Here is a 9,063-nt window from a genome sequence, read left to right as displayed (position 1 = left end):
TCCTGACTCGGGCTAGAGTTCCCCTAAAGAGACTTGAGTTTTTGTGTGTTTTTTTTTTTCAAAGCTGGAAGCGGCCTAGAATTTCCAAGCTGAATTTTTCTGCTATTAACAGAAACCCGAGGCTGTGGGCTAAGTTAATATAAGCTATAGATAAATAAAGCAAGTCATACTTTTGCACACTGGAGTCTGTGATTATAACTTTCATGCCCTTTGCACAAATATTTTTATTTCAGCCTTGAGGGGAGGATATTCCTGGTGTATAGACTCATTAATAAGCTCAGATAAGGAGAGCGTGATTTGGAGAGGTTTTAAAGGTCATAAAAGGCCACACAGATGGAAAGTTGGAGATCTGAACTTGGGTTTGTCCAACTCCAAACCCACCATGTCACCATTTGTCTTAGTGTGGCCCAGGGCAGAATCTGTAGGGAGTCATTTAACATAAAGGTGGCTAGATTCCACCCCCAGACTGAAACAGACTCTTTGGGGTGGGCCCCCAAATTCACCTTTTTACCATCTTGCCCAGAAGATCTGAGGTTTCTTAAAGGCTGAGGACCTCTGATCCCTGCTCCCCTGACTCCCCTGACTTGAAGGAACATGTTCAAGTCTCCCAGGGACTCCTGGGGCTTTGGGCCTCCTACTGTCTGCTGCTATTAGGGCCGAAGGTGGCTACAACACTGGGGAGCCAGTCACCCTTCTCCAGAATATTCCCAGGGGCTGCCTTGACCCTAGCCTAGTGCAGCGTAGTCTGCAGACCACAAGGATCAGCATCACCTGGGAGCTTGTTGGAACGGCAGGTTCTCCAGCCACCCCAGCCCTCCTGAATCAGGATCTCTGAGGAGGGGACCCAGGTGATGCTAAAGCCTAGTCAGAGAAGCACTGTCCTAGAGGCCGCAGATATGGACTCTGATGGGCTTCCCAGTAACCGTGAAAATAATCAACTGTCTTCTGGCACACACTACACACCAGGAATGTTTCCAGGGATTCAACCCATTGCCTCCTCACAGCTCCAAGAGGTAGGCTAGTACTGTCTTTCATTTTCCAGAAGAGGAAGCTCAGACTCAGACTGGACGTTGGCTTTTAAAAGGCACACAGCTACTGAGTGGCAGGCCTGGGACAGGCCTGCAGGTCACCCTAGTCATGCTCGAAGCTCTTCAGGACCAGGGCCAGGAACTCATTCTCACAGCCACGTTGGCAAGATCTCTGTGCAGCCAACAGGCCCTCTGAAGTTGAAGCTGAAACGGCTTTCCAGAGGGTGGTCTTCTTAAAAGGTAACTTTCCCCTTAAAAATCCTTCAGTGACTTAAAACCCACCCAAGGTATTGCTTGGCTGGCCCTGCGAGGTGGCCAGCCATGTCTCACCTTTGTTTTAATGCCTTATTCATCAGCCCAGCCTCTCCAGTTTTCTCTCTGTTCCTTCAGCTCCTTCCCAACTAGAGGCCTTGCAGGTGTTGCTCCTCCTCATCTGCAATATTGTGTCCTCTTCGTCTTCCTTCATGTGTCCCGCTCCTTAAGATTTCCCCTTCAGTATAATTTCCTCACTAGTCCTTCTCAGACCACCCACTAGAAGTAGGTCTATCATTTCCTTTTCTCAAACCTTATTTATTTCTTTGGGTAAACTCCGGGAGTTGGTGATGGACAGGGAGGCCTGGCGTGCTGCAGTCCATGGGGTTGCAAAGAGTCAGACACGACTGAGTGACTAAACTGAACTGATTAATTTCTTTGACAGCAGTGATACTAATTGACTTCTTTATCTGTGGTTCTGTCTACTGCTATTTGAGAGCCTATGAGGGTACTGACCATGTCTGGGTTATTCCCTCTCGCTCGGCTCCTGTCAGGCACACAGTAGGTACTCAGTATTGAAGGGGTGTTTCTTCTCCTCCGCCTAGTGTGGGTTTAGCATAGGTGACAGAAACCCATCTTGCTGCTGCTGCTGCTGCTAAGTCGCTTCAGTTGTGTTCAACTCTGTGCAACCCCATAGACGGCAGCCCACCAGGCTCCCCTGTCCCTGGGATTCTCCAGGCAAGAATACTGGAGTGGGTTGCCATTGCCTTCTCTAATGCATACATGCATGCTAAGTCGCTTCAGTCGTGTCTGACTCTATGCGACCCTGTGGACAGCAGCCCACCAAGCTCTTCTGTCCACGAAATTCTCTAGGCAAGAGTACTGGAGTGGGTTGCCATTTCCTTCTCCAAACCCATCTTACTGTGGCTTAACCAGATGAAGGTTTTGTTTCTCTTAACAAGTCATCTGAGGTGGGCAGTCCAGGGCTAGTTCAGTGTGTCCATGATGCGTTGGGGACCCTGACCCCTCTGGCCTGTTCTGTTTTGCCACTCTGCGATCCTCTTGACCGCTAGTCTGTCGCCATCATATGACTGAATTCCAGACAGGAAGGGTAAGGGGCTGAGGTGACTGTCCATGAACTTAAATGTACGTCTTATTGGCTGGGACAGTCAGGTGGCCAGGCCCACCTGCAAGAGAGGCTGGAAAGTTGCTTCCTAGCTGGTCACATTGCTGACCCTCCCCCCAGACTTGGAGCTCTGCTGGCAAGGAGGAAGGGGAGTATGGATATTGGAAAGGCAGCCGGCAGACTCTGCTGCAGCTTCTCTGAGAGGGCAGAGGATTTTCAGGGACCTCTGAATCCATTTCTTTGCTCTAGCTCATCAAGTGACTGACTGAATCATAAAGCCATAGAACTTTCCAGCTTAAGGAGTCCTTTGAAAGTTTCTAATCCAACACTTTGCTGTTATAAAGACTGGAGGCCTTTGGATCATCCGACTTATGCAAGACCCCACATAACCCTAATGGCTGAGAGAAGCCAGGGACCGTCCCCCGGGACTGAGGGGTCTCTTCTAGGAAGCCCAGGGTGTGATGGCGGCGGGGCCTGGGGTGCGGTTTAGGTTTATCAAGTAAAAGCTCAAGACTTAGACATGCAAGTTTGGGAGCTATTACAGAATAATCTCTTTTTCATAAAGCTTGAACTGCCCCCCACCCCCCGCCGCCCCATTTCTTAGGTATATAATACTAAACAAGACTTTTTCCCCCCTGCATTCTGCTTGTTTTTTTTCTCCCAACAGACTGTCCTTTTTTGGTATGTTTTTCATCCTTTTCACCAGAAAAATTTATGAGCATTTATTTGAAAGAAAAAAAACATTGGAAAAACTGAAGGGAGAAAGAGCGATTATACATATGGAGAGCTATAAAGAACCACAGTGAATGTGCTGTGGTTATTGCTTTCTTAGAAAAACAAACTAGGCAGGCAGTTTGGAATGTGAAAGAGTCCTGTGTGAGGGCAGCGCGGGCGGCAGGGGCCGAGGGTGATGGGCTAATGGCTGGGGTCCTGGGAGTCCAGCGAGGTGCTGTCCACTTCCCCCTCCTCCTCCCTCTCACCTCTGCATGGCCCCGACAGGGTCAGAGAGAAAATGACTTTACTGAAAGATAAAGTAAAAATTTTAAAAGCTTCCTTAGAAAAATAAGAAGGCCCAGGCAGCCACACAGTACAAACTGAGGGAGAACCCAGCTGACGTGGGACCTGTCAGCGCTTGACGAACGAGGCCATGTTCCTCTTGCTGGTGGGGTGTGTGTCCTGAATAACAGCTCCAGCCTGTTTGCCTTTGGAGGGTCCATCCTCCAGGATGCAGGGCCATCCTTGGGAATGATGACACGGTTGCAAATCTATTCGTTTGTCCATTGCTAACCTCTCCCCGGGGTCTGCACTCGGCCTCTTGCTCTGTCCTAACTAACTAGCTTCACCAAGTTCTGTGATTCTCCATCTGCACCTCACCTCCTTACCCATCAGCCCACCTCCCTGAATTCCCCCAAACAGAGTCAAAACCAGGGGTAACGTCTCACGAAATTTTCCTTGGGAACACAGAAGGGAAATGCAATGTAGAAAATAAAACACCTAAATTGGATGCTGGAGATTGCTGCCACTGGAATTCAGAGGTGGTTTCCTCTGCCTGTTCCTATTTTGCTGGGGCAGCCCATCCTGCCCGCTAAGGATAGGAATGCACCCCCAAGTGCTCCCCAGCTCCTCTTTCAGGCTGGGTCAGGAACATTTTTCCTTGTGCACTTGGGGCACCCCCGCTCAATGTCGCTCTCTTCTGCATCTCTGTTCTGAGATTTGGGCTCTGATTTTGACTTTTTTTTTTCTTCTGATTTTTCCTAAAGACCCACTGGAGTGCTTCTTTCTGCAGGTGACTCTTCTTCCAAAGAAAATTTCTGCCTCCATTCTAAGGATGAACACTGCTAGCTATGTTAAAGTGATAGCTCCATAACGTGAAAGCAAACAAATAGTCTCTACTGGGCACTCAGTTATGAAAGTAGAATTCAAGGAGGGCTGCTGATGGACCTTTTTCTTCTTGTCTTCCGTGCCTCTCACCAAGACCGCCCTCCCTAATACAACCTTAGCAGGACGTGGTCCCTCTCAACCTACACTGCCCTGGGAGCACTTACCCACTGAGAACTCCAGGGCCCCTCTGTCTCTATTCTGACCTTCCCACAAACCTGGCAGACCTCTCTCCACTCTGCCCAGGGCAAAAATGTAAATGTCCTAGAATCATAAAGGGTCACAGCTGTAAGGGACTGTGGAGATCATTTTGACCAACTCCCTCATTTCGTAGATGAAGAAACTGAGGTCCAGGGATGTGCAGGCACCTGCCCTAAATCATATGCTGGTTTGTGGCAATCACTGTACAAAGCATTGCTGTCCCATTTTTCTCTCTTCTGAAGTTAGACAGTGTCTGTATTAGGTGGGTTCTTTTTTAAAACCAAAATTTATTGGAGTATAGTTGATTTACAATGTTGTGTTAGTTTCGGGTACACAGAAAAGTGGATCTATATATATATATATCTCTCTCTCTCTCCACTCTTGTTAGATTCTTCCCAGTACAGACCATTGCAGAGTATTGGGCAAGGTTCCCTGTGCTTACAGTGGGTTTTTATTAGTTATCTATTTTATAGCTAGATACATTTTTCAATCACGTGTGACAGAAAACCAACCTGAAAAAGCTTGTGGGAAAGAAGTAGAATTTGTTGGCTCATCCCTAAAGCTGGGGTGGGGGCAGGGTGGCTCCATCCACCTGAGTCACGTGACCTCAGAGTTGGGAAGGGTGGACCTTCGGGGAAAATGAAGGTGCTGTTATCAGCAGGAGGAGGATACTGGGTGGGCAAATAAGAGATGTCCTTTACAGTCCACCACTTGGCTGCCCCAGATTCCCATAGATGTCTCTTCCCATGCACACTGTGTTAGCACGTACAGCCTTAAACACACCTGCCAAAGGGAGACAGCTGCTGTCTCATGCATTTACTGCACCTAGCCACTCTTGACTGCACCCATTGTCTTCTCTTCCAAGATCTCCCTTGTCACTGGCCCCCTTTGATCTCTAAAGTGGACATGGGGGACTGTGTCTCCTTATGCTGCTTTAGCAACCCATTTTCTAGGTTTTGCTGTGGGGATCTCTAAGCATTGTCTTAGAGCTCCTATTGACCATGCTTGGGTGTTTTCTGGCAACAGGGCTACCATGGATGTTTGTCCAGCTTGTGCACTGCAGAAAGGTATTCTGCTTAGGACAAGGAATGATGTCTGTCCAGAGCGGGAGGGCTGTCTTTCTCCATTTCCCGTAAAGGCTCTCCTGGGCTAAAATTTATTGTCTTCTGACAATACAGGTACTTTAAAAATACCTGTATGCTTACCTTAGTCAGTGCATCAGTTAGAATGCTTTTTACAGGAACAACAGAAATCCCAATTAATAAAAACAAAATGTATATTCTTTCATATTATACAGTCCAAAGGTGGGGCAACAGACTGGACAATGTCCAGAGAAAGGTATCTCCTTCTCAAGAATGGGGAAATGTTTTCTAGAAGTTTCCTTGCTGGTTTCCCCTCATATCTCATTGACGAACCTGGGTCACATGCCTACCTCTAACCAATCACTTGCAAAATAGAATGAGATTCTTTGAAGACTGTCTTAGACCAATCTTAGAATTTGGGCTTCCTTTGTGGCTCAGCTGGTAAAGAATCTGCCTGCAATGTGGGAGACCTGGGTTCGATTCTTGGGTTGGGATGATTCCCTGGAGAAGGCAAAGGCTGCCCACTCCAGTATTCTGGCCTGGAGAATTTGCAGAGTCAGACACGACTGAATGACTTTCATTTCACTTTCAATCTTAGACCTTATTCCTAAGCTGGGAATGGGGTGATTTGCTGAGGGGTGGCACCCACATACACTCTGGGTTTGCTCAGCCAGCTCAGCAGCAGGAAGGAGGGACACTGAGTGCACTGAATGCCGGTCGATGTGGTGACAGCAGGGCCGTCTGTTTGCACTCGGGCACTTGCCCAGTGGCTTGTCCTTGAGTCTAGATGCCAGCCTGTTTTCTTTCTCATGCGACCAGGTCTTGGTGCTCTGCCTGTTCCCCCAGCTTTCAGCCCAATGGCCCTCATCTTTGCCCTCACTCCGGACTGATGTGAAACGTGCCCGTGGGTAGAAAGGCAGAGCTGTGGCTCTCTGCCCCGGGTTCCAGTCCAGCAAATTGGTCTTTACCAAAAGGCAATGTTCAGCATTTGGAGGGACCCCAGAAATTAGGCTTAACCTCTACCTGAGACCCACATTCCTCTGCCACTGTGCTCTCAGCTTGCTGCTCAGTGCTGACCCTAATTTCGGCTTGTGGCACCCTGCCTTACTGCTCCCCCCTTTCCAACGGGCTTGTCTTTTCTGAAGGGAATTCACAAAAGACCAAGAATTAGCCAGCACCCCCTTCAACATGGGTAGTGTGCATGAAACATTAAAAACTATAGGGCAGCTTTTGACTTAAAAAGAGAAATATTGTTTTCATAATGCAAACTAAAGAAAGGCTCTACAAAACCTTTCCTGGGGCGGGGGTGGGGGGGTGGGGGTCTGATTAGAACATCTTGAGAGCCCTGTAGGATACTTAGGAGATGAGGGGGACTATGAGGGATGGGTGAGACATGGTTCCTGGTATCAGGAAGTGTATAGTCTCACTGGGGAGACAGAAATAACACTTTAGGAATGATTAAGGAGAAATAAATGTGTGTTTGTGTTCAAGCACCAAACAGTGTGATAAACATCACTTCCCTGCCCTACCTGGCAAAATCCAGTCATCAAGACCCAGGTCAGATTTCACTTTCTTGGTAAAGTCTTTGCTGGACACTCTTGGCTGGGTCCACAGTTCTGAGTCCACAGCCCTCCTGGTGCCTTTCACACCACATTATGGAAAATGCGATGCTCAGGTCTCCTATAGCAAGGAGAGCGGCCCAAGGAGTGTCTTGCATATTTCATCCTATCTTGATGACAACTTCTTGGAGACCTATTGGAGAACCAACACGTTGGCTGGTTGTTTCTGTCTTTCCCACTAGATCTCTGTCAGCATCCTAACAAGTCATTGGGGAGCCTAGTGGCCCGATGGTCCCATCGCTGTGGTGTGACGAGGCCACGTGTCCCCTGGGCTGTTCTCAGCTGGTGACCGAGCACAGCACAGCTCTAGTACCAGCGTTCCTGTCGGAGACAGGATTCCCTGAGCTGCCGTGTTGGCTCCAAGGTTCCGCGTAGGCCTGGCTGAAATGTCCTCAGAACTGTGCTGCTGCCTGAATTCCTCCCACCCAATCTGCCTTCTGCTCCTCTCCCAGATGTCAGTTCTGCAGCGAGTGAAGGCTCTTCTCCCCCTCCCCTTTATCTCTCATGGGTATGTCTCCCCATGAATGTCATGCGTGTTTAATTCTGTCTCGGTGACCGAAAGCATCTTGGAAAACTTGAGAGAATACAAGCAAGTTGGTTACTTCTGTGTGCCCCATCAGACCAAGTTCCATGAGATCAGGGGCCCATCTATCTTGGGCATCATATCAGGGTGGAGCGGAGGACCAGGCCCAGAAGGATGAATGAGCAAAGAGATGAGCATTCATTCAGAGACGGGACAGAGAGGTGGGAGAGAAGCCAGAGGAAGCTTCAGGGAGGAGGTAAGATTTCCCTGGGGTGTGGAGGCCAGGCAAGGCTGCCAGAGTATAGAAAGGAACAGTCTTCATGGAGGCTCAACATCTGTTGAGGATGAATTCAGTGCTTTATCACCTTCCCGGAGCTATGTTCGGGAGAGTTGTCGGTAAACACAATGGGTCCCTCTGCCTTGGCCTAGGAAATTTGGCCAGGTAGGGGGTGGGCTGGAGAGGCAGAAGGAACAGATGGAAACCAGAAAGGGCCGCCTTGGCTGTTTCATCAGTGCCCGAGCCTGAGGCCCTGACGCAGACCAGGGCCCCCAGATGCCGCGAGGGAACCGCTTGACCCCTGCGGATTAGGGTGGATTTGTGTTAGATGTCTCTTCAGTGAGGTCAGCATCCTGTACGCTGTGCAGTCCCCACAGGGGTCTGGCCCTGGTTCCCACCATCACACTTTCTGCTCAGAGGACATCTGATTACAGCTCCCACCGAGGGCAACCCTTGATTCCCAAAGCCCTGGAGCGGCAGGGAGGGAGGGGAGCTTCTGCTCCTGTGTTGTGGCCTGATTCCCACAAGGCCGCCGAGACTGGTGGGAGTGGGGCTGGGAAGTTTCCTTCCCAGGGCTGTGCCCTTACAGGTCAGGCGACCCTAGACAAAACCAGGGTGGTTGAGGAGCCAGCAAGTCTGGCTCCCAGCTTGCTCTCTTGTGGGAACAAAAGAGCTGGCGTTCGGGAACGTGGGAGAAGGGGACACCCCACACAAGGCCCCAGCTGGTGCGGCCAGGCTACAGGGTCCCGGCTTCTTCTCCATTGCCGGGTCAGTAACAGGACTGGAGGATCTGTGGGCAAGCAGGCTTCCAGCTGGGAGGCCTCAAGCCCTAGCTGACCCTCAGGCCCAGGCTGGGCCCTCATGGCCAGAGGTTGAGCCTGGCTTATCTCTCCAGCTGCCCTGTTCCCTGCCACTTTATCATGGAGGGTGGGCCGGTGTCAGAGCCCGGAACTCCCCTCCCTGCTGCCCGTGGGAGAGGGCCCAGGTGTGAGTAGAAGGACTACGCTTGGGCTTAGCTGGGAGACCTCTGTCCTGGGAGAGTTTAAAAGGCCCCAGGACCTTCTCCGCGTCAGCTGA

Source organism: Bison bison, unplaced genomic scaffold (assembly GCF_000754665.1).
Source record: "Bison bison bison isolate TAMUID 2011002044 unplaced genomic scaffold, Bison_UMD1.0 scf7180017864530, whole genome shotgun sequence".
In the NCBI taxonomy this organism is placed as follows: domain Eukaryota; kingdom Metazoa; phylum Chordata; class Mammalia; order Artiodactyla; family Bovidae; genus Bison; species Bison bison.
Note: the sequence above shows the minus strand (reverse complement) of the source record.